Source organism: Marmota flaviventris, chromosome 5 (genome assembly GCF_047511675.1).
Source record: "Marmota flaviventris isolate mMarFla1 chromosome 5, mMarFla1.hap1, whole genome shotgun sequence".
Taxonomy (NCBI): domain Eukaryota; kingdom Metazoa; phylum Chordata; class Mammalia; order Rodentia; family Sciuridae; genus Marmota; species Marmota flaviventris.
Genome location: NC_092502.1, coordinates 122,273,139 through 122,299,239, shown reverse-complemented (window position 1 = coordinate 122,299,239; position 26,101 = coordinate 122,273,139). Strand labels below are relative to the sequence as shown.

The window sequence follows — 26,101 nt, the reverse complement described above, 5'->3', positions numbered from 1 at the left end:
CAGACATCAGTAGTCTGTTTATTTCAGACTACTGCAGGGGATTTCTCATTTATCTTCAGAACTGGGAAGAGGTACTGGAAGTAGATTTGAGTTTCCTTCTTCACCTGCGCTCAGCCCTTTTCTCTTCCCCTGGTGGGGGAGTAGATCTGCAGAGATTGCAGGGGACATGAGGTGGTCCAAGGAGAAGACTCCATTCCAGAGGCCTTGGGCACATGCACCAGGCCCTTGCTTGCCCCTCTGTATCCCTCTTTCCTGTGGAGGTGGTGACAGGAAGAGTGAGAGGCTGGGGACTGATGAAGCAGCCAGTGACCTGAGGATTGATGAGTCATTGACTTTCTCAACCTGGCAAGTCCTCTGAGAAGGAGGAGGCCATCATTTCCTCCAAACAGTCCCCTTTGCATTCATGCTGGGAAAAAAAAGAATCACCAATGGGCTTAAACTATTTTGTGTGTCCCATTGCACTTGAAAATAATTCAGCTTCCTTCCATGGTATGTATAAGGCCCTGCAAGATGAGCCTCCTGCCCACATTTTCCACTTCAATCCACACCACTCCTCTCTGGACCTGCTGTATTCTGGCTACACTGGCATAGCAGGCAAAGGGAATGTTCACCATTTCAGCAGAGGCAGCCATTATTTGTTCCTACTACTGCTTGCTGCTAACAGGTGTGCTGTGGCTTAACTAATCCGCTTATGTCAGAATCTTGGTTTCCACCATGCCCAGGTTTTCTGTGGGAAAAGAAAGGTTATTTAAGCGATCCAGCCCCCTAATGGAATATGTTAAAAACCATGACAAATACTTTTAAATCACTCAATTTGCTGGTGGAGTCTGTTAGAATGACTTCTTCCTTCAAAGAATAATATGTTTTGCAGAACTGTCTTTGCACAACTATCCCAAAACAGTGTATTGGGAAAGGTGATTGATATTCTCACTTTACAGATAGGAAAAGAGTCCCAGAAAAGGAAGTCAAACAATTTTTAAACAACAGTCTTCATACTAGGATCCAGAATTCTAGACTACTTCTCTTTCCATGTGCTGTGTCTTCAGGGGCTTGAAGATAAATTGATAAGGTAACTTGTAAAATGTTAGGGCCAACAAAGAGAGCTGTAACTTAATGATAACTAGTTTATTGAGAAGCTACTCTGAATTACACATTATTTTAATTACTCTTCTTTGCAGTACCTGGAAGAACATTCTTATTTCACTTGTAGAGATGACAAAATGAAGGCTCAGGAAGTTTGTGACTTGCAATACAATTGGCTGCTGATAACTGGATGTTAATGGACACAATCATGAGTGAGCGTGTGTGTGTGTGTGTGTGTGTGTGTGTGCATGTGCGTGTGTGCGTGCTGAGGGTTAGCTTGATTGGAGCCAAGGATGAGAAAGCCTTGGGTGGATCCTAGTTTAACTTGACCTCCTACTTTCTGCCCATATGTCCCCTGCCTCCTTCATTCCCTTCCCTGAGGTTTACCTGCATCTCTCAAATCCACCCTCCAGCCCAAACGTCAGAATCTAGCATCTGAGGCCACTGGAGGTGGGAGAGAAGAGGGTGATGGAAATCCCTATCTGGGCACTCACAGCCCTTCTACAGGTCATTGATTATCTTCTCCCAGGATCCCAGAAGCTGAATACCAGGAATAGAGGTATTTCTTTCAGAGCCTTCAATGGGCAAGTCTTCCTAATCCACTTGCAGGTACACCAGAATATGATTTCAAATCCCAACCAACAGCAAATGTCACATAAGCAGTTTGTTTTTGGTTTGTGTGTTTATTTGTGTCAAATGTCCAGATTACAGACAGCACAGCCTCTGCTTTGTGACCAGTGGGTTCTTTCCCACCAACACACACTATTCTGGGAAGGTCACAACCTTTCTGAGCCTTAATTTTTTCATGGGTACAAGTAAAATAAAAATGCCTTTTCAGGGACTATAAAAAGGGTTAATTAAAATAGTGTGTAATTCAAACGAGTTTCTTAATAGAGTTATTATTGAGGTTACATGCCTTCCATCTTGAAGGTTGTAATGTTTACTAGGTATTTGTTTCAATTGAATGAATGATACCAAAGGCAGATATACCATTCCATCCACTTGTACACAAGAACCAGAGCTCTGGACCCAAATAAAATCCTGGCACTCTGCTCCCCTTTCTTAGGAATAACTTTAATCTTCAGGACCCATACTCATTGTGGAAGGAACATGGGTTATCAGTAAGGACTCACTAAAGCCTCCTGGAGGATCCAGGACACCTTTACTAGACCAGGCTACAAGCATTAATGGGTCTCAAACAACATTAAAAAATAATCTAGAGTAGAAATTATTAATAGCAAGGATATCATTTTATTAAGCTTTTGTTCCCTTTTTATTTATGCATATGCACGTATATGCAATGAGAATAGAATGCTGAATTTAATGTACTGTATAGTTTCTGCTATGGTTGTAATTCAAAAACTTTGAAAGATGCTGTTCTTGATATATATATATATATATATATAGTTTTTGTCCAGTGTTCATTGAACAATATTTACTGTGGATTGTCCATTTTCATGATTTTAGGGGGTTGTGTATATTAACAGTGGAGGGCGCAACATTGAGAGGGAATAGGAGAGCCCAGGGTTTGTGGGAAAATCCTATTCTCAAGTTCTGCCCAGAGCACCCTCATTTTTCCTTCAAGGAGCAGAGATAAAGGTGTTTTAACCAATGAATTCATTGAATGATTGATGCCTGGGGCTTTAGTTCAGGGAGATGAGCCAAAGTCTGCTTGTTGGTGCTGCCACTGTCTGTATATAGAGCACAGGTGGGACTTCCGAGAACTGTCACAGAACACAATTCCCTTTTACATTTCTTGTAAACCACACCTCCAGTTCAGCTCCCAGCATTTTCTGAGCTCTGTGGTGTACGTTCACTTTGTACACAGAAGGATTCACAGGAGGAAAAGGAACCCTGAGGAGGGAAAAGAAGCATGCATGCCCACCCCCTGCAGGAAATTAATCACTTCTCAGAGTAATGTCAATAGTTATTCCTCATAGTAACCCAAATCAGGGATAATTACTCATACTGATCTGAACTAGATAGACCTACAATAACAATAATAATAACCACCTTTCAGGAATCAAAATGCAAGGGGGGCAACTAAGAAAGATACTGTGAGATTCTAAGAAGTTGGTTGGGGAGAAGGATGAAGGCAGCCTTCTCAGTGTGGTGATGCAGAAGGGCAGTGAACCTGGTGCCAGAGGCTTGGGGTGCAGGACCAAGTCCACCATTGGCCAACTGTATCTCCTTGATTCATTCTGGGCTATGACATCTATGATGTCTCTGGGCTTCAGCCTCCTCATCTGTAAAATTGAAATCATTATTTAAACCAAATACCCATTCACTGAAAAATGTACAAGGCACAAAATTGAAAACCCATCAAAATGAGTCAACTCTGGTCGAAGAGAATTGGGGAAGAAAGCCCCACCTGTATTCTTCCTGTGGCAGGTAGAATTCCAAGATGGCTCCCAAGAATCCCAGCACGAGAGAACACAATTCCTCCCATTAATTCAGTCAAACATGAATCAAAGTACTGCTTTGAACAAATTTGGGGGATGTACTTAAAACTTCAAATCCATTGAAATTAAAGTAGGGAGATTATCTGAGTAGACTTGACCTAATTATATAAACCCTTTAAAAGTGGAGAGTTTATTGTGGCTGATGCCAAACAGGAAGCCAGAGATGTGAAGCACAAGAAGGATTCAACACATTTTTGGTGTCTTCCAGATGGATAGTGGGCAAGGAATGTAGACATCTCCAGGAACTGAGAACAGTCCCTACTAACAGTCAGTAAGGAGATGGACCTCAGTCCTATGGGTTCAATAACAAAGAGCTTGGAAGTGGACATTTCCCCTGAGCCTCTTGATGGGAACCTGGCCAGGCCAACACCTTGATTCCAGGCTTGTGAGTTCTTAAGCAGAGAACCTAGATATAGGTCTGACCTATAGAACCATAAGCTTGTCAATAGATGTTGCTTTATGCTGCTAAATTTATGGTAATTTGTTTTGCAGCAATAGACTACTGATATATTTGCATATTGTAAAATGACCTCCACAGAATGCTTTCCCCTAAGGACCCCCTGGGAAACCCAGAACTGGATCATCCTGCCACCTCTCCTGGCTCCAACTTTCTATGTTCCTCCATTCCACTTCATTCTGATTTCATTTCTATTTGAAATTATGAGCTGTAAAAAGTCCTCATTATTTCTTCTCCTCTTCCTCTTCCTTCTCCTCCTTCGTTTTCTTTTTGTCTAGTGGAAACAGTGTGGGGTTTGCTAAGCAATAACTGCTTAAACATGGAATAAAGATATAAATGTTTTTCAGGGTTTGGCTATTTGATGATATTGAAAGCTTATCGGTTGGCAGTATCACCAAGTTCCATGTGACCTTAGGGGAGGTAGCTGAGTGGATGAAATAGTTTACCTCCTATCTATAGCTCTAGTCCCACAATGTCAGAGTCCCCTTTGTCCTCCTGCTCACTCCTGATGAGATTAAAGCAGAGGCATTATGTTCAGAGAGACTAGTCAGTCCCAGGCCACTTACAACCAATAAAGAATGAGAAGAACTTGGCCAAGGAAGCTGGTGGAGTCCATCTGTATCCGTTGGGTTGTTCCTTTTGAGTGTCCTCTGACGCAAAGGAGGAAATTCATAGGTGACTTTAAATCTCACCAGTGTTCCAATGAAAACAGGAATATTGCCTGTGGAAACACTTCCTGACTTGGAAAAATAGTCACAACCTCCAGGACCCCAGTTGTCCCAGGCCTGTTGCTGCACTCCCTTGGTGGGACTGCTTCAATGATAAGGAACAGTTAAAGTCAGATACTTGGATTTGACTCGGCTCTGCCGTTTATCAGTTGTAGCCTCAGCTAATGAGCATAATTTATTTGAACCTCAGTTTCCTCATTTACATGGATGAACAAGAGGAGCACCTCCTAAACAGGAATAATAGAGATCTAAGGAAAATTGTATAAGGTCACAAATATCAAAAGATTTCCTACAGTCTTTAATAAATAATCACAAAAGGAGTAGTAGTTACATTTTTATCATCTGCCCTTTATCAGTTTCCTATGTAAACTCTATTGAAGTCATTTCTTTCCTTCTGGGGAAACATCATCATCCTTTTTCTTGCCTGGTATTCATCCCTGAAGAATTTATGAAGTACCTGCTGTGTGGCCAGGGCACACCTAGTATGCACAACCAAAGACCTGTAAAAAATAACCTTTCTTTTCTGGAGTCTTATATTTTCATACTAATAATATATACAGATTATACAATCAAGATGGGATAAGTTAGGGTATTCATAAATTATAAGTTCTCATCTATGTGTCTGTCATCATCATCACCACAAGCAGCCAAAAAGTAACCACAGGACTCAGTTTTTATTAAGTATATTAAAAATAAAATAAGTCTTTATTTTTATTTATTTTAAAGGTAAAGTAAGTTTTAAAAGATACAAAATAAATATTTTATGAACAAAGTTTAAAATAAATCTATAGGTTGGGGAAGGTCCTTTGTGGGGTCGGGGAGGTGGGGATGGCACTTGAACTGGTCCTCGAAGACTTGGTAGACTTCATCAGAGCAGAGGGAAGAAAGGCTCAGTAAGATACATGAATTAGAGACTGATCACAGTGCAGTCAAAGTACTGTGATGGGTCTGGCATGTCAGCAACTGAGTCTTTTGGAGTGTTGATGGTAAGAATCTTCAGTAAGTAGAGCAGAGGTGATTTTAGAAAGTTTTACTATCACACTTGAGTAATGGGGACTCAGTACTCAAACAGTTAATAGGAAGCCTCCTAAGTTGCTTAAGAAATGGGGCAGCATATGGAGATTGGCACTTTAGGGGGTAATCCCAGGTGGCAGTTTGTAGGAGGCTCAGGGTTCAGGATTCAGACAGAGGTAAAGAGCTTATCTCAGCAGCATTTCTCAACCTGTAACATGCACAGCAGTCACTTGGGATCTTGCTCAAATGCAGATCCTGATTATCCACATGGAGTGTCTCCCAGGTGACATTGATGCTACTGGTCAGAGATTACATAGTGAGTGACAAGCACCTATACTAGAAGAGTTAGAGCAGAAATACCGAGAAAGAAGCATGTGTAGCTGATGAAAGTCAGTGTTTGATGGAGTTCTAATACAGGCTACAGCCTAGATGAGCCTCCAGAGCATTATGGAGTGAAACAAACCAGACCAAAGGACACACACTGTGGGGTTCCCCCATAATTGTCTCTCCGTATTCTTAGAGGGCTGGTTCAAGGTCTCCCCCAGGATGCCAAACTCTGTAGCTGCTCAAGTCCTTCATATAAATTGGTGCAGTATTTACATATAGCTTATGCATGTTTTCCCTTATAATACCTAATTCAAGGTAAATGCTATGTATATATTGTTATACTGTGTTGTTTAGAGAATAACAAGAAAATGGTATGTGTGTGTGTGTGTGTGTGTACACTCATTCAGTAGAGATGCAATTTTTTCCAAATATTTTCAATTCGTTATTGGTTTAGTTCTTAGATACAGAATCCATGAATAAGAAGGATCAATTCTATAGGCAATGTCCAGAAAAGGCAAATGTATACAGACAGAAAGATGAATGGGTGCCTGGAACAGAGTATGAAAAGAAAAGTCATTGTATAAGAGTGTGAGTGTTTTTAGGTGGTATGAAAAATTTTCTAAAATGAGATTGGGGAGATTTTGTGCAACTGTGTAAATGAACTAAATGATAGAATTGTACATTTAAAATGAGTGAACTTTATGGTTTGTAGATAAAGCTGTTAATTTTTAAAAAGCTTCAATACATGTTTTTGAGGAAGCATTGCAAAAGATGCAGCCGGTGTCCTAGGCAGACTGGCCTTTGCTCTCTCTGTTTCCTCCTCCTGAGAGAACCAAGCCTGAAGGGCTGGTGTCTGAGCATAGGGCTAGCCTGAATTTTTTAGATACATACATAGCTCTTTAAGTGACCTCAAATCACACCGTGGGTATAATTGTCTTCACTGTAGGATCAGTCAGATTAGGAACCAGAAAACACATCAAAGAAAAAGATAGGGCACCAGAAAATAAATAATCTAATAATATAAACAGGTAACTCACTCATCTATTAATTTTTGAGACTTATTCTCTAATCGGAGTCCAGTGATAAGGCTCAGAATGCAAAAGTATATATCTTCAGGTTTCCAAGCATAGAATTTGTACTCAAACATTGCATTGCTTTCACTACAACCTATGTGCAACACCAGAGCCTGGGGATTCTAGGTGAGTGTGGTCCCAGGACCAGTAGCACCAGCATCACCTGGAACTTGTTAAAAATATAAATTATTGCATCCAACCACAACTAAAAAATAAAGATTAAAAAAAAAAAAGGCTGGGGTTGTGACTCAGTGGTAGAGCACTTGCCTAGCATGTGTGAGGCACTGGGTTTGATCCGTGGCACCACGTAAAAGTAAACAAATAAAATAAAGGCATTGTGTCCATCTACAACTAAAAAAATATTTTAAAAAATACAAATTCTTTCCTATTCACAACTCCCCTCCCTTCCCTTCATTCCCCTTTGTCTAATCCAATGGACGTCTACTCCCCACCCCCCCACACACACACCTTATTGTGAGTTAGTATACCCATATCAGAGAGAACATTTGGCCTTTGTTTTTTGTGGGGGATTGGCTTATTTCACTTAGCATGGTAGTCTCCGGTTCCGTCCACTTGTATTCAAATACAAGAAAAGGAAAGTTATGTTCAATTAATTCTACTATCTTTGCTATTTCCCTGCACCTTCCCTTCTCTTTGTTCCCCATTGTCTCATCCAATGGACTTCTATTCGTCCCCTTCCCACCCCACCCCACTTATTGTGGGTTAGCAACCACATAGAGAGAACATTCAGCCCTTAGTTTTGGGGGACTGGCTTGTTTCACTTAGCATGATAGTCTCCAGTTCCAGACATTTACCAACAAATGACATAATTTCCTTCTTCTTTATGGTTGAGTAAATTCCATTGTGTATATATACCACCTTTTCTTCATTCATCTTTTGAAGGGCATCCAGGTTGGTTCCACAGTTTGGCTATTGTGAATTGAACTTCTATAAACATTGATGCAGCTATGTCACTGCAGTATGCTGATTTTAACTTTCCTATGTTCATATATGAATACATGACCACTGTAACTCCACATCATGCACAACCATAAGAATGAGAAGTTTTACCCCATGTACATATAATATGTCAAAATACACTCTACTGTCATGTATATCTAAAAAGAATTTTAAAGAATTAAAAATAGATATAAAAATAAAATAAAAATACAAATTCTTAGGTTCCACTCTAGATCTACAGAATCAAAAACTGGGAGTGGGACCAGCAGTCTGTTTTTTTTTTAAATATTAATTTTTAGTTGTAGGTGGACACAATATCTTTATTTCATTTTTATGTGGTGCTGAGGATCAACCCAGTGTACTAGGCGAGCACTCTACTGCTGAGCCACAACCCCAGCTTCAGCAGCAGTCTGTTTTGACAAGTCCTCCAGGTCATCATCTTCATGCTAATGTTCAAGAACCTCTGCTCTAAGGCATGATGCATTTACACATGCAGTCAGTCACACACATGCACACGCACACACATGCCAACCTCACTTGGGAAATCATGTCACTGAAGATGAGCTACTGTCTTGGGAGTGCAGAAATTATAATGGTGCATATAGGGCATGAGAGCAAGCACCTCCGTCCTTTCCATGACAATCACCACTCATCAATGAGTGTGCTATTTTACAATGAGACAGGGCAATAGGGGTCTGGGGCCAGCCTGGGAGGAGACAACCTCACCAGGCCTCCTGCACTACTGTGGCATGGGATGAGGAAAGCTAAAGTAGATTAGAAATCATAATATGGAAGATTTTGGCAAATAGCAAGTGGCTGACGTAGTGTCACTGATTCCCCAGGTCTTGGGTGGCATATAAGAGATTGAAAATCTCCTATTGCCCAAGCTAGGAAAAGTGTACTAAAAGGTTCATGAATCAAGCAAGGCCTGGAGCCCAAGTTCTCAAAGTGTCAGCACCTTAAATACAGAATTAATGGCAAAATGCTGGATGCTCACATGAGATTCCAAAAGGCTAAGTAGGATTAGCCATATTTGGTGGAAATCCACGTGGTGAGAAGGTAGGGCCCAGGCATTTTCAGTAGAAGCCAAAAAGACCCAGAGGATCTCTTAAACCAAGAAAGCCTCTCTCAACTTCCTTAAGAGGGAACTCCTCCCTACCAGAAGCCATCTAGGGGCAAGGGAAGGTAGAGGAAGTTTCCTTGAGAACAGAGGTATGATCCTGATATTAAAATATTTAACCCAGTGTTAACCCCAAAGAGACAGTTGTTAACTGGAAGAGATTGAATTTCCCGATAACAATTACCTATCAATTACAAGAAACAAAAATTTTAAAACTTTGTCAAATATCTGATTCATAACTGTTCAAAAAACTACTTATCAACACAATACTGATTTCAGATTTTTTTTTTTTTTTTGGTCCTCAATTGAGTCCCTTGCTGGTCCAACTAAAACAAATGGGAGGTAGGAGGCAGAAACAAATGTCAGTCAGTCCTGGCTTCAGAGAGTTGACCAGCTACAGGTTTCAACACGAGGTGCCCTTGTCCCATTTCAGAAAGCTTCCCCTTCAGCCTAAAACGTTTCGACAGTTAGTGTTTCCCCTTCAACCTAAAACATTTCAACAGTTAGCACCATTTGGTCCAGTCACATTCTCACAGCTGGTAACTGGAGAAGGTGAACATGTGCTTCCAACATTCACTTTTCATAGAATCATGAGGTCAAAGATCATCTGGTTAAACCTTCTCATTTTACAGATGAGGAAACCAAGGTCAAAGAAGCTAAGTTACGCACGAACTGTAGACAAAGCTGGAACTCGAATCCAAATTGCTCCAAATCTAAACCCATCGTTCTTTCTATCCCGTCCAAATGTTCATAAATCAGAAATGATCAGTTCTACATACTATAGCCATATATCAAAACCCAAAGATTCAGAATAGAGTCTTTCTTTAAAGCTATCATTGATGTTTGTTTCCCATCTTCTTCCTGTGTTTGTTTTGAGAGATGTTATGAGTCTCCGGATGAAAAGCTATTCTGAGAGAAGCAGAGACAAAGCCTCCATGATCTATGGCTGCCAAAGTTAGCTGCTTCGCAGCTGTACCAGCACATCCAAGGCTCAGAGGCAGCCAAGCTGTCTTCGGTGTGAGCTCCTGGAATCCTACAATCCCAAAAGACCTTGTGGCAGGCAGCTGCCTTCTTTGAAGGACCTCCCTGGTGTGGCTGAAGGAGGACTCTGCATGTGTCATGGGGCATGACTTTCAAAAGTGCCAGAGTCCAAAGTCTGGACCAATCCATTAGAATGTGGACAACTCTTAAACAGGATTTGGTGATGATGTCATGCATAGTTTATTTTTTTTCCAGTACCTAAAGAATTGTGTCTTTCATTTGGGAAGACAAATGGAAACCAAAGCAATTATCTGGATAATTTAATTCAGAAGCATATTTGTTTTAGTTTTCTAAAGTATTAATTCATGAATGAAAACAATTACAAGAGCTATCTCTTACTATGAAATAAATCTCAGGACATGGGTTTGGAAACCTACCACAATTCTTATCCAAAGTGACCAGGACCTTCCCAGTCACCCAGAACAAAGGAGCCCCAGCCCCTTCTTTGTCGGAGAGATGGTAAGAGAACCAACACTTTAAACTGCATCTTCAGTGTTGATTTTATTGTAGGTTACTAATGTTTATATGTTTTTAAAAAATGTTCTCCCCACGGACAGGGCCTCCTCTTTCAGAGCACAACAGTAGCTGGAAGGAAAATAAAGATAATTTTCCCCTTTAACTCTTGGGGTAAGTGTCTGACTCCTATTAGCTCTAATATAACGGAGGGGAGTACAATAAAGCTTATACTAAGTCTTGCTTGTTTTCATTAACTACTTAATTTTATGATTAATTTTTGACATAGCGGTAATACATATCTAACTCTGGGCTAAGGGGCCATTTGGAAGACACCTTTTGCTATTAATTAACATTTTTCAGCTTTTCCAGAACCTGTGAAGAGAAGTTGGACAATATTCTCTTGGTCTAACAGTAAAGTCTGCAAATATTTCAATACTAAAGGTCTTCACCAAATGTTAGTATTGCCTTACCAATGCTTAGCATTTCAATTTCAAACTCTCACTTTGGTCTGAAGGAAAGTGAAATTTTTCTTCTTACCTAAATATTCCTTCTATCTTTGGGAAACGAGAAGAAAATATGACACACACACCTGTTTCACCACTCTTCTTTTCATGGCTCCTACTACCCTAGCCTTTACCAATTTGTGCTGGGTAGGCACACTGTCCCCATTCTTACCTTGCTCCGAGTCCTGGGAAGCTGTTTAAAGAGGTTGATCTCCTCTGCGGGCCACAGGGAGGCAGACAGTATGCCTTTGTTCTGGAAGCAGATTCCTAGACAGAAGTTCCTTCATCTGCTCCCTTGGGCTGACCTTGCTTACACAACATGGAAACCAAGGCCTCTGGTGAGTTGCAGGGAAGCTGTCAGCTCACCGCCATTGGCAGATAGCCTTCTTGGCATATTGGTGCCCAGGTGAGTTGAGTCCTTGGAACTGATAGAACCATGAGCAAGAGAAGAGATAAGACAAACCACTGTGGGATAGCAGGGCCAAACCCCCAGTGGTGAAGGTTACGCATCACCATCTGCACTGGTGGCAAACAAGCAGGTGCATTTTCTAGAAGGAGTAAAATTTGCCTCAAAAATTCTACCTGACTTTTCATGGAGGACGTAATTATTGTATGTCTGAAGCTTTTTAAAAAGCTTTCCTTTGGATCTTTTTTCAAATGACAACAATACTCTAATGGAATTTCAGGGCTGGAAGAGAACTTAACACTCATCTAATTGAGCCATTTTAATGATAAGGAAAATGAAGTCCAAAAAGGATGAGGTTACCAAACTTTCAGAGTAGACTAGTTGTGGTTAGAACCAATTTAACCTTGCATGACAATTCTTTAACAACAATTAAAAAAAAAAAAGAACCCTGCGTTATTTTAACTATTAGGAAAGCTACGTGTGTTGAGAGAAAGAGAGACAGAGACAGAAAAAGGCAGTACCTGAGCATGCAACAGGGAAAGTTTATCACAGGGATGAAAGACAAAGGTTTGGGGTAAACAGACTTAGTTGTTAGGCTCAGCTCTACCACACGTGCCCTTGGGTAATTCCCTGGACCTCACTTACCCCCTCCTCCATAACACATTCAGAAAATAGTACAGCAGAAAGTGATCTAACCACCCTATCCCCTTTGTTATTTATAACAGAACTCTGATCCTGGTGACAAGGCTGAAGGGACAAACTACCTGGCCTAATGTCCTTAAGGCAGCCTGGGACAATTTTGATAGGTATTAATGGAAAAGTCCTTATAAATACTTTTAATTGGCAGCCTTGACTTGGTGGGGGCTTGCAAAAGTTTTCCTTCTGGCTTAAACATGATTTCATATTCCTAACTGAGTTTTTGTTTTGTTTTGTTATTTTGGTGCTGGGGATGAAACCCAGGGCCTCACACATGCTAGGCAAGTGCTCGACTACTGAGCTACATTCTCAGCCCTTTTATTTTATTTTAAGACAGAGTCTTGCCAAGTTAGTCAGATTGGCCTCAAACTTGCCATCCTCCTGCCTCAGCCTGTAGCTAGAGTTATAGGAGTGAACCTAACTAAACATTTTTGGTTATTAGCCACCCTCCTTTTGTTGGGGGGGGTGGTATACTGGGGATTGAACCCAGAGAAACTTCACCACTGAGTTTCATCCCCAGTCTTTTTTTTTTTTTTTTTTTTAAATTTTTCTTAATTTTGTGACACTGTCTCACTAAGTTGCTTAGAATCTTGCTAAATTTGCTGAGGCTTGGTCTCAGACTTACAATCCTCCTGCCTCAACCTCCCTTTGAGATTACAGGCGTGCACCACCATGCCCAGCTCTCAGCCTTCTTTTAGATGATTCAAGCACACATCAAACCTTAATTGGCCTGGAATCCAGCCATGGTGGTCCCCCCCCCCCCCCGCCATGATTGGCAACATTAGGCATAAGCATATGAAGCAATTGTATGCACTGTCTTGGGGGAGTGGTGGGTTTCTGGGAAAGATTTATAATAAAAGACACAATAGAAAAGAGACTGGATGTGGCCATAAGTGGATGTGGTGAGCAGCCATCTCAGGTCCATGAGGCAAGACTGCTCAAGCATCACCTGGTATGTTGATAATGAAGAGGAAAAACACAGAAATATCAGATCCTGATGCCTCTGAATTTATCACCCTGGAGCCATTCACTCATGGAATTTCTTAAAATGTTAAACAATAAACTTTGCTATTTCTGCCAATACTATGTTACTTATGGCTGAATGGAAAACTGGCACAGTAGCACTTATCATATAACATTACTGTGAATAGTAAATAGTAACTGCAGTAAGGGAAATGCTTACAATAAACACATAGGAAGTCTCCACTAAATATTAACTGACAATATTACTGCGGTTATTATAGAACACATAATGAATATGATTACCTCCCACACTTCCCCATCCTGTTCTTCAGTGAAAAAAACTTGTTAATAATGTTTTACTTATATCAGTTTTTTTAAAAAAATACCGTACATATTATTTTTCCAATCCCAAGATATTTCCTAATAGAGATGTTGATGCCCAAAGTAACTTGCCAAACCAGTTGGAAATTACCTCCAATCCCTGAGAATGCGTTTCACTTAATCATCTTCCAAAGATTTGGAAATATTGCTTGCCAGCTAAAAACATTTGGTTTTTCAAAATCCTCCTTTTAAATTCGGGGAGGGTGGGGAGTATACTTAGAAATGTCAAAGGACATAACTAACCAACACAGACTTCCTTATTGAATACTTACAGCCAATTCTGACCACCTTAATGACTGATTTTTGTTGGAAGTGAATTTTACAGTATCTGCAGAGACAGAATGGTAGCCACTGTATGGGACTGTGGCAATAACTTGATCTGTTTCCAAGGGCATGACACCCTAAGTCAAATGACCATTGGGACTTGGTCTGCAGCTCCAGTCTCTAAGGACCATGTACTATTCCCTGTCATAACCAATGGGCCACAGAAATCCATGCAAAGTTCAAATGATGCAAAAGGAAATCCCTACGTAGGGATGGAAGGAGAGGAGGCCAACTGTCAGCTGAAATTTCCTCCGGAAATGATGAGCAACCAGGGATCATATTTGAGGGATGAACCAAAATTCAAAAAAGTAAAGATCTAGGAAGATCATTACAGATCTCTTCCCCCGCCCCCAGAAATTTGTAGTAACAACTATTCTCTTTGAGCAACATAGCCCACAGGAGCCTAAAAATGCTTGCACACCAAAAGGAATAAGGAAACTGATAAAAAACAATTTCCCAGAGTTCAAACCCATCCAGAAGCTTTCTAACATGTGTTTTGGGAAGCACTTTCTTGTACTTTAATGGGAGAAGAACTTGCTATTTTTTTATAGTAATGTGGTATCGTGTAATTGTGGCATGAAACCAACATTCTCACCTTAGCTGCACTTTAGAATCATATAAGAAGCTTTGTTTAAAATGCCAACACCAGGACTCTACCCCAGGCTACCAATTAAATTAGAATGTCTGGTACAGATGTCTAAGCATGTGTGAGTATGTAGGTATTTGGGGACTTATACTTGAGTTTTTCTAAGCATTCTAAGTCTAGAAGTAAAAATTTATTGAATTAAGCCTGGGGTTAAATCCTGGCTCCCTAGCTTCTAAACTGTCTGACCATTATAGCTTCTCCATGCCTTATTTCCCTGTCAATAGACTGGAAATTACAATCTACTATAACAGATTAAATGATACGTTGCCCATAAAAAATATTAGCTTAAATTCAGCAGGCCAGGTCAGGTCTGTCCCTTCTCCATGGGACTCTTCACTCTCCCCAGCAAAGTGAGGTTTGCACTGGCAGAGAGAACCAGCAGGGGCAACCAATGGCTGAGGAAGTTCATTAGAAAGAGAAGGTGCCATGCTCTCTTCTCTGACTTGTTAGTTGAGCTTACAAATTCCTGGATGAAGGCAAATATACATAAATAGCCACTCAAAATGAATCTATTAGAAAGAGAAAACAAGCAAACGAACAAAAAGGTCCTCTATCTGTTCTTCCTACTGGCCATCACATGGATGAAACAGCTACCACACCCTGCCGTGGACACTGGCCAACCTGTCACAAATGTCCGGAATCAGTAAACAATAGTGGTGTCCACCCTTGACCTGAAAGACGCAGAGAAACCAAAAGGACCAATGTTCACCTGGCACCAACTGCCAAGAGGCCAGGCTTTGCATGATATTATAACCATGTGTCTCTCCATCGGTTCATAGTAGGATCCCTCAGAGCTAGGATCTGAAGCTTCTTAATACCTACCATTTATTGAATGATTTCCAAGTACCAAATATATTTATAATTTACCTAATTTAATGGTCATAATGTTTAGGGAGGTATTGCTACTCTCCACTGAGCAGGAGATAGATCCTAAAGCTAAGGAAGATGAATAAATTGCCTATGCTCACATAATCGTGAGAATGGTATTGGGCTCTAAAGATTTTATATCTCTAACCTAAAAACTGATGCTGTATAATATGCCCTAATCTTTGATAAATGAAGGAAGATTTTTTTCCCCCTCAGAAAAGCAAAGAAATTGAAAGTCAGCATTTATGTCATCCTTATAATCTACACCATCCTTTATTGATTTTTTTTTTCTAAACCACAGTCAGAAATAAATCTACTTGGAAGCAGCAGTTGCTTCAGATATTTTTTTTCATCAATCTGAAAAAGTCAGACTAGTAACTCATAATTTTATTTTTTAAAATATGAGGGTTAAGCTAACACACATGTACTCGTCTCATCTCCCTAACTTCACTGTAAGCCCCTAAGAATGGAATTCTACATAATTCTTCTTGCATTGTCCCATATGCTTAAGTCAAAATATGGGTCATTTTGGGGAAGTGTTCAAACCTTGGCTAAAAGCCTGCTGTGAACCTGGCCTTTTCTCATCATTTTTATCCATGTGAAATCAAATTAAAATGAACATTCCAAGCAGAGTAGTAGGGGAAAATAAGCCACCAAATGGTAGCAAGAGGCATGGCCCTAAAAAAGCCAAACAGCCCTCCACCTTCTGAGCTGTGGCAATGGTGGAAATTTGTATTGACTTCCTGTCTAAATGTCCAGTCATCCCTAGCACACCTAGCAACCCCCTAGCAGACCCTCCACCTTCTTTTTTTGCTGCCTCTGCAATTCCTCTCTGAGGTTAAGCCCGTTCTACAATAATGAAAGGGACAGAAAGGAGAGGCAGGCTCTTCTCTGCCAATATAAACTAACTGGAAATCAGTGGATTGAAGAAAATTTCCACTTTAAAAGCTGTTGGAAATCATGTAGTCAAGTCTCCAATTTTCACAGACAAGTGAACTGAGACTGCAAATGAAGAAATAAAAATTGATGTGCTCATGTCAGAGTCCCCTGGTGCCTGGCTAGAACTTGAGCCCTTTGCTCCTGGCTCTCAGTCCCCTGCCTTTCTTGATTTCCCTAGGTTGCCTCTTTACTATGTGAGTAAAGAAAGCACCTGTGACTGGCTCTGAGGACTGGGGTTGTGAGGGCAGTGTGCATGAGGAAGCCAAGTGCAGGCTGGCTAAGGAAGCTATGGCCTCCCCTGAACGAGAACCATGTCAAAGCCATTCAGATGGCCATTGCAATTACAAGAAGAGGCGGTCCTGACTATGTGACTTTGGCATTATTAACTCTCTAAAGATGTGTAGTAAGCCATTATCATGGAAACCCAAGTATCCAAATTTTCAGAAATAGGAGCCCTCCTATTTCCATAATCAAACCAAGAGTGAAACTCATGTGTGTTTGTTTGTCTTAATTCTGGCCTTCTCAGATTAATCAGGAAAAGACATTTATGATGCCAACACAGCTAGTTAGTCTTCTTTACAGCTTGAAGGCAAGAAAAGAGAACCAAATGATTTAGGTGAAAATGTGCAACTAATAACTTCATAGGCCTAAAAACAAGAGCTGCAAAGATTATTCAGAAGAAAAGAAAGGTTTCTTTTTGACGCTACAACTGCTTCCATCTTTTCATTATGAAATGTTTTCTGATTTAAATCTATTTGGGGTTGTCCCAGAATAGCCTGCCTTGGTACCACATGCCAATTTTGAATGGGTCTCACTTTAACAAATCCCCTTTTTCTTAGTTAATGTATTTCTTTCTTTCTTTTTTTTTTTTTTTTTTTTTTTTTGAAGATTTCCTGAAGTATCCATTTATTTAAACATTTGCATATTTAAGTTTACTTATGTTTGTACTTTACATATTTGTTCTAAATTTTTGAGGCCAATTATTAAAAACATGCCTGATATATAATACAATACTAAAATAGAAATAAAAATATGGATTACAACATAAATTAAGAAAATGCAAAACACAAGGACACAAAATACAGGAGATAAGCAATGCTATTAGTTAAGTTGTATTTTTGTTAAATACAGATCAAAGCACAATAGAGAAAGAGTGTTTTTTCACATTCTTATCATCTGCTGGAAAACAAGTTTATTTTTCAAGGAAATAAATATTTTTCTACAACTCATTGAAAAATTAATTGTAACATGTGGCTTCAGATAAGACAGAATAAGAGATGCAAGAGATAAAATTAGCTAAGGGTAACATTTGAACAAATGATTTTGTTACAGAAAGCTCAGCTTTGTCCCTAATGCCAATCCAATAATGAGGACACAGTTTTGATTGAGAAAAAGGAAAAGAAGGCTTATTGCTTTGCTAACAAAGGAGAAAAACCAGAGGACTCCTGTCCCAGAGGCTATGATTCTGCCCATCGGCAGGATAAGGGATTATTATTATTATTATTATTATTAGAACTAGAAATGAAACTCAGGGGCACTCGATCACTGAGCCACATCCCCAGCCCTATTTTGTATTTTATTTAGAGACAGTGCCTTGCTTTTGCTGAGGCTGGCTTTGAACTTGCAATCCTCCTGCTTCAGCCTCCCGAGCCACTGGTATTACAGGCATGTGCCATGGCTGTAATTCACTTGTTAATTTGAGAGATGGTCATTTCTGAGATTTTTTTGGTACCATCCCCAAGGTCTAGATTACTTTCTTCCAGTGGTGGGTCTATATTCAAGAACAGATAAATCTGCCTAGGATAGGGAAGAAAGGAAATCTTGTTTCCCCTGAGATTAGGGGAACCATTAGGGAGGAGCAGGAAGAGAGGATGAGAAAGAAATGTGTCCATTTTAAAAATAAGTTGCAGTGGCAGAGCAGCAAGGGCTATATTCAAAGCAAAAAAGTGGACCACTGTTACATTTCCCACAATTTCTACATTCCATTTCTAGGGAAAAATGGGTGACAACATCTCCAAGCTGCTTCCTGCTGAAAGAGCAAAGATGGGGGAAGTAACCCAAAGTCTTTATTCTTTATCAGATGGTGTATGGACAGTTAAGGGAATTCAGCATCAGAGCAGTCAAGAGGTCCCCAGTGGCAGATGGCAGGTGACTGGACAAGGCATACACAGGATAGCTAACATATTTCTCAGGCTAGTTCATGGCCCACACTCTCCTCTCCTGAGTGGTGTCTGGATAGTAGGTCTTCACCTTCCTCCCCAGAGTCTTTTGCTCAGGAAGGTGTGATGCTTGCTGATGAACAGGGCCCAAGGGCACCTGAAAACCAAGCATGCGGCCACAGAGTTGGTTGGCAGGAGCTGCTACTGTGATTGGTGTTGACTGCTGCTGTTTTGGAGGGGCCTCCCGTAATATCCAAGACAAAGCCTTGTTTGTACCTGCCTGATCTTGAAAGGTCTTGGCCAGCCATATGCTCTCCAGTTTTTCCAGCAAGTTGAACTTTCATGAATGATCTTGTAACTTTGTTTATCTTCTGGCGCCACAGCTGTCAAACTCCGAAGCATAAATCCATTCATGTTGCAAGATGCATAACACACCCAGTGAAGCTGGCATTGACCTTGACTTAATCCATCATGTGTGAACTTTATGCCTTGGCATCTGATTATAGCACACTCACCCAGTCGAATTCTTGGGGTCTGTTCAGAATCATCCAGTGAAAAGTCAGCTTATGCAGTGGTCACAAATACCCCCTCCCCCCATACTCAATGCCCTGAGTCCATTCATTCCAAGTTCTACTGGAGCATCAGGTGAGGACTTTGTCTCAAATCATGTTCTCCTGCTGCTTGGGTGTTGTTTGATAGAAAGAGCCACATCTGGACTGGGGAAGGTAGTTCTTTTAGCTTATGGAATTTTCATAACGGCAAGAGAAGGCTGATTATTTTGCATCTGAGGCTAAACTCTAACTAGCAGACATTTAGTTCTTGTAGATACTTTTAATTATCTTCACTTTTGATAGGCAGTTTTGTTGCATTTTGAATTTAATAAATGTGATAAATGACCTTCCCTGTGTTTTCCTTCCTTAGATTATTATCAGGCACTTACTATGCATGAGGTCTTTTGCTTATAGTTTTGGATCAGACTCTTGGTCTTTCCAAGCAAGTGTCTGTCTTTAATGTTCTGTCCCTCACAGGGATGAGCTTGTGAGCAGGGAAGAGTAGGACTAGGGGAAGAGACATAATGCAAGGTTGACCTTGAAGATATCATTCTCAAATAAAGAGCAGTAAACTTACAGTGTCTTCATTCCCTTAGATGACCTCATGCTTTGAATGTTCTGTATCAAATCTAGCAAATTTGCCTTGTTTCCTCTCAGCAATAGGATGTCTCACAGATAAAGCAGTACTCTTTTAATTGCCCAGAGTCTCTTCTCATTCAAGTTTCAGAAGAGTGCCTTGGTGAAGTCTGCACACACACAGCCCAATCCTCTCAGGTTTGCAGACTGTTTTTTCACGGGGTATTCTCAGAAGTGCTTGTTTCTCCAACTGACATTTTGGGTACCAAAGACTGATTTTGGTTTCATGACCCCAGTGAGATCATTGACACTGAGTGTCCTCTGTGCACTCTGAAAATATTCTCAGCTTCCTCTTTAGGTTGCACAGAAATAAATGTCTCAGGTTTTACAGCCCTACTGAAACCACCAGTGACCATGAGATGCCTCGTCCTGTCATTAATTTTTGCAAGGCCATCCTCCATGTCCAAATAGATTAGGGAGATGAACCCATCTTCTCAACCACAGAAAAGATAGTCTGGTTCTACCTGTTTGAATATTTGGCCCCCAGCTATGAGCTCAAATGTGATTGTTCTTGATGAGCAAAACACTAGACAAAGTATCTTTCAGGCTTAGATTGCTATGTCCTGTCTAAATTTCAAATCTGAAATTTCAGGAACCCTCCCATCAAAAAGGTTATCAAGGATTCAGAATATTATACTTGGAAGGAACCTAACTATTCAGCCGATCCATCGACTTCATCTTATAGAGGAGGATACTGAAGTATCTATAAGATGAAAGGAAGAACCCTCCAGTCCCAGTGAGCTTTGGAAATGGTTCTTCACCTTTGATGAAGTTAACTATTTGGCAAAAAAGTGGAAGTAAAAAAGATTCTAGACCTTTTTTCCAGTCCCTTGGGGATAGATTAAACACTTCTTCACGCCATAACAATAATAAATAAAACTCATTATTTAGATGAGTGGATTGTTCTTCCAAGGGTCTCAAAATGGAATGCTACTGGGGGAAAGTTTTTTCCTAGTTTTTTAATTTGGAAGTATCTGAATGGTTAGAGGGAAAGAAACAAACACATCCACAATGACCCTAGAACGTACAGTGGACCAAACAGCTTCACTGAAAGAGTCCTTTTTCTTATAAGCCCAAGTATCTGATAAACCTGTCAACCAACATGAGAAATTTCTCCCTTCTATAGTAGATGGTGGGGAGAAGACGGATTAATTAACTAAATAGCTAACTGATGGGCTCTAGGACTGATCCTTGTTAGAAAGATTCAGGACAGAGTTCTTGCTTGTGAAACTGTACTCTGCAGGTCCATAATGAGACTTGAATGAAGTATTTTGAACCTTTTAATATGATAGTATAGTGGTAGTTTTAGAATGCATTCTGGTTGACCAGGGTATACATGGACATAAATTTTGAAAATCAATTTAGAAGTGTGTACTAAGAGTCCTCAGAAATTCAGGCAACCCAACCTGACTCAGCAATTCCACTTCTGAGAATCCTGTCTTAGGAAATTAAGTAAAATGTAAACAAACTTTTGAGCACAAAATTATTCATGACAGTTATTTATAGTAGCCAACAATTAGAAACAACCTCAACATCTACTAGTAGGATAATGCTAATAAATGACGGTACAAATATTCAACAGTCATCTTGCAGGTGATGTTTACAAGATTTTTAAGAACATACAAAAAATGTTTCTGATCAAACATTAAGTAAAAAGATTAGGATGCAAAAACTCTGTGTGTGTGTGTGTGTGTGTGTGTGTGTGTGTGTGTGTGATGTCCAAACATTGCATATACATACACAGACTTGGAGGAAATACAACAAATGGTAAGCAGTATTTGTCTCTGGTAAGATTCCTTTAATCTTTATTCTCTTTATACATTTTTGTGTTTTCTAACTATTCTACTTTTAGTATTATACTCTCATAAATAAAAAAAAATTTTACCTTAAATAATCAAAAAAATCGTAAAACTCAAATGATAAAAGTACACAAAGGTGACTCACAACTATTGCTTCTATTTATTCTGGGTTTATTTTTATTTTTATTTTATTTTTTTAAAGAGAGAGAGAGAGAATTTTTTAATATTTATTTTTTAGTTTTCGGTGAACACAACATCTTTATTTTATTTTTATGTGGTGCTGAGGATCAAACCCACGCATGCCAGGCGAGCGCGCTACCGTTTGAGTCACATTCCCAGCCCTGGGTTTATTAAATAGATAAATAAATGTATGCATTAAGGAATATGTATGTTTACTTTTCAGAATCAACTTAAATTTCTCCTCACAAGATTATAGAAGATGTCAATGATGGGTGTCTTCTATAATAACAACTACCAACTGGCCTGGGAATAGCAAATATAATTGTCCACTCTCCAGAGCAGACCTTGCTGTGACTTTTAATGAGCCACAGCATTAGCAGGGAAATTATTGCTTCAGTCTAGTAAACTTTTTTGGGGGGGGGGGGCGGGGAACGGGTAGTAGAGATTGGACCCAGGAACAATTAACCACTGAGCCATATTCCTCTCCTGTTTTATTTTTTTATTTGGAGATGGGGTCTCACAAAGTTTCTTGGGGCCTCACTAAGTTGCTGAGGCTGGCCTGGCAGTTCAGTAAACTTTGACAAGCATGTACTGCGTATTAGTTGGATTGTAGTAGCTGCTTCTGAGATTGTAGAATTAACAAGATGTGACTCCAACCATCAAGAAGTACAGGTTGCCTACGTGAGGCAGACCTGAGTGGGTAATTAGCACAGGTGTGCTAAGGACTTTGATGGAGATACTGCAGAAATGCAGTGGGAATAAAGAAGAGCTATAAATTAATTCAGACCCTCATAGATGGCAATTTTTTTTGGCTTACGTCTAGATTTCTAAATAAAAACAATTCACTTTATTTAGGGAAATATTTTTTTTCAATCTATGGAAACCAATATTCTTCATCCATGAGAATATATTAGTTTTTTTAAGTGTTCAATGGTATTTTATAATATCTTTCTAGGTTTTAAAAATTTTACCTAAGGTGCTGAGAGAACTGGAAATCCTTATGTATCAAAATGAAACTAAACCCCTCTCTCTCACCATACACAAAACTCAACTCAAAGTGGATCAAGGACCTAGGTATTAGACCAGAATGAGCCCAATAGAGGAAAAAGTAGGCCCAAATCTTCATCACACCAGATTAAGCCCCAACTTTCTTAAGAAGACTCCTAAAGCACAAGAAATAAAATCAATAATTAATAAATGGGATGAATTTAAACTAAAAAGCTTCTTCTCAGCAAAAGAAACAATCAATGAGGTGAAGAGAGAGCCTACATTCTGGGAGAAAATTTTGGCTTACGCACATCAGATAGAGCACGAATCTGCAGGACATATAAAATATTCAAAAAACACCAAAAAAACCAACAACCCAAGCAATAAATGGGCTAAGGAGCTAAACAGACACTTCTCAGAAGATATACAATCGATCAATAAATGTATGAAAAGATATTCAACATCTCTAGTAGTCAGAGAAATGCAAATCAAAACTACTCTAAGATTTTTTCTCACACCAGTCAGAACAGCAGCTACCAAGAATACAAATAACAGTAAGTGTTGACAAGGATATGGGGAAAAGGCACACTCATACATTGCTGCTGGGGCTGCAAACTGGTGCAACCAGTTTGAAAAGCAGTATGGAGATTCCTCAGCAAACTTGGAATGGAACTTCCATTTGACCCAGCTATCCCACTCGTCTATATATACCCAAAGGACTTAAAATCAGCATATCATAGTAATGCAGCCACATCACAGCAGCTCAATTCACAGATGCCCTTCAATAGACAAATGGATAAAGAAACTGTAGTATATGTACACAATGGAATATTACTCAGCATTAAAAGAGAATAAAATTATGGCATTTGCAGGTAAATGGATGGGGTTAGAGAATATCATGCTAAGTGAAGTAAGCCAATCCCCAAAAACCAAAGGCCAATGTTCTCTCTGATAAGTGGATGCTTATCATCCATAATGGTGGGGAAGGGCATGGGGAAAATGAAGGAACTCTGATTGGGCAAAGGTGAGGGAGGAAAGGGGAGGGAGTATGGGGGCAGGAAAGATGGTGGAATGAGATAGACATTATTACCCTAGGTAATGACTGCACATATGCTGTGACGCTACTTTGTGTACAATCAGAGAAATGAAAAGTTGTGCTGCAATTGTGTACAATGAATCAAAATGCGTTCTACTGTCATATACACCTAATTAAAATAAATAAATAAATTTTAAAAGTGTTTTACCTAAATATTCACATATATCCTCTACAGCTTCCTTTTAATAATATGGGAACTTGTCTTACCATCACTTAAGGGCCAAGGACAAGAAGAACAAGACAAAAGCCTCTGTTGACTGACTTTTCTTTTTTACTGCTGTATTCCTATCTGAAAAGTGAAAATGGAAGCAATTTCTGAGCTGGAAGCACTTCTATGTTCAGACACTTTTTCTTCAAGAAACTTTTCTACTGTAGAACTAGTACAGTAGAACTAGTGAGGAAGAACTAGTACTGTAGAACTAGTGGGGAAGAACCCACGGCCATTCTAACTGTCCCCTGCCCTATTTCTCTGGACCCAGAAAGTCTCTTGCCTGAAAGGCAGGCAGGCATCTTTGGGGAGCTGATATTTCTATTTCTATTAGGGAGCAGGACAAGAGTGATAATTGCTGTCAAAGGCCTGGGGCATCACGCTGACTTAGCTTCTCTCCCCACTTGTCCCTCATCCTCATTAATGTAATTTGGGGGGTAGACAAAGAGGGAAGGAAAGACTCCAGTCCCTTAAGGAGATAATGTTGTAACCTAAGTTTGTGTGACATAAGGCTTGTAAACCTGTATGCACAAGTACCAGAGGACATGGTGTTCTGATACACTCAAGTGTTCAATATTTATGGATAGAGCTAGTAAGAGTTTGTCCATGCAGATTTTTAAAAAGGAGGGAATATTTGGCTTGAACAGGAGCAAAACATGATGTTTATATTAAGTGGAAGTTAAAACTGCTTTATTCAAGTTTGCTTCAAACTCAGAGATTCTAAAGGTCTAGTCTTGGTTTCAAGTGAAGCCAAATTTTGTCATTTTAATGATGCATTTAGGAAATGGGGGGAAATGGAGTAGAATCGAAGTCTTTGGGCAGTATAAACATAAGCAAGATTGTGATGCTTGAACATGGTTTACCATGTCAAAATCTGCCCTAAATATTTTTATTCTCTGTGTGCTCCAGTGTCTGGGTGGTCTGAACTCATCCTGCAGCCTCTGGAAAGGCGCAGTCTCTCTCCCGTCTCTCAGGACTCGAAGCAGTTGCTCACCAGCCATGTTGCACGAACAACATAACCGCCAGATAAACCTCAGAGATACTGCAGACCAATCACTTTAAAACAGTCCAATTAGTTTGAGTCTTGTGTTTAGTTCAAATCATGCCCTCAGAAAGGTCGTGTGAAAACCTCTAAAGAGGATTTGATGACACCATGTTCTCAGAAAACCATCAAGTCCCAGAAACTGAAAACACAGTCTCCTCCTTCCACACCAGAGTTCCAGGTGGGGCCTCCTCCACCACACCACTGGCACCTGGTCAGCCCAGGAGCTAACAGCAATTTGAAAGGAGGTTTCTGAACAGAAAACCCCACTGAGCAAAACTTACTGGGCATTGTGCTGTGAAAACAGTCACACGTAAGCTTTGCCCCAGCTCACAGAGGGCCAGGGACTTGCTCAGCCCGTCAAAGCACCAGTGTCACCAACAGCCTCTGCAATAGCTTTACCTCTGGGCTTCCGTTCTTGCCTGGACCCTGCCATCCACCCCTGCAGCTTTTCCTCACACACCTCCTCCACTTGGGTAAGGGAAGTAAGTCTGTTTCTCCTCCAGAGCTGTTTTCTTCCCCTCCAGTGTCTTCCATCCTCACTCCAGTTAAGGCTGCTGCCTTCTATGATGAGCTGCCCTTGCAAGCCTGAAGAAGGCCTGCTCTCTACCTCTTAAGAAAGACAGGTGCTTTCTTTTGTGGTGTTCACCACCAGAAGAATTCCTCCACCAGATCAAAGTCTGAAAAGGCAAAACATGAACTCTAACAGTTCCCACAAGCTCCCTTTTGATAGGACATGAGATAAGCAAGAAGAAGCACACAGTTTGCAAAACAAGTCTAGCTATTCACAGAATAACTTAGCAGAGAACAGGACTCATCTGTAGACATGGGTTTTCAAAATCTTAAATTATATTTGAATGGAGAAGTCTAAAGTGAGTTTTTCATGTTTTCCATGCTCCTAGTGAAACCGTTAGAATCCATGAATGCCTTATGTTTTACATGGAAGGTTTCCCCAAAAGCTCGTGATTGGATTATGAGGTCTATGGTCTAATGGGTG

The 26,101-nt window shown here is 40.1% G+C and overlaps 1 long non-coding RNA gene across 2 annotated transcripts in view; it reads right to left on the bottom strand.

The window, feature by feature from the left end:
- The window catches only part of LOC114094944 (uncharacterized), a 92,021-nt gene extending 65,958 nt beyond the window's left edge, over positions 1 to 26,063 (bottom strand). The window contains exon 1 of one of the 2 annotated variants that reach the window (XR_003583168.2): positions 25,507 to 26,063. This is a non-coding gene — a long non-coding RNA (uncharacterized lncRNA). The remainder of the gene's footprint in view (positions 1 to 25,506) is intronic. The other variant, XR_011707628.1, reaches the window with a different exon arrangement.
- Between the last annotated feature and the right edge of the window lie 38 nt (positions 26,064 to 26,101).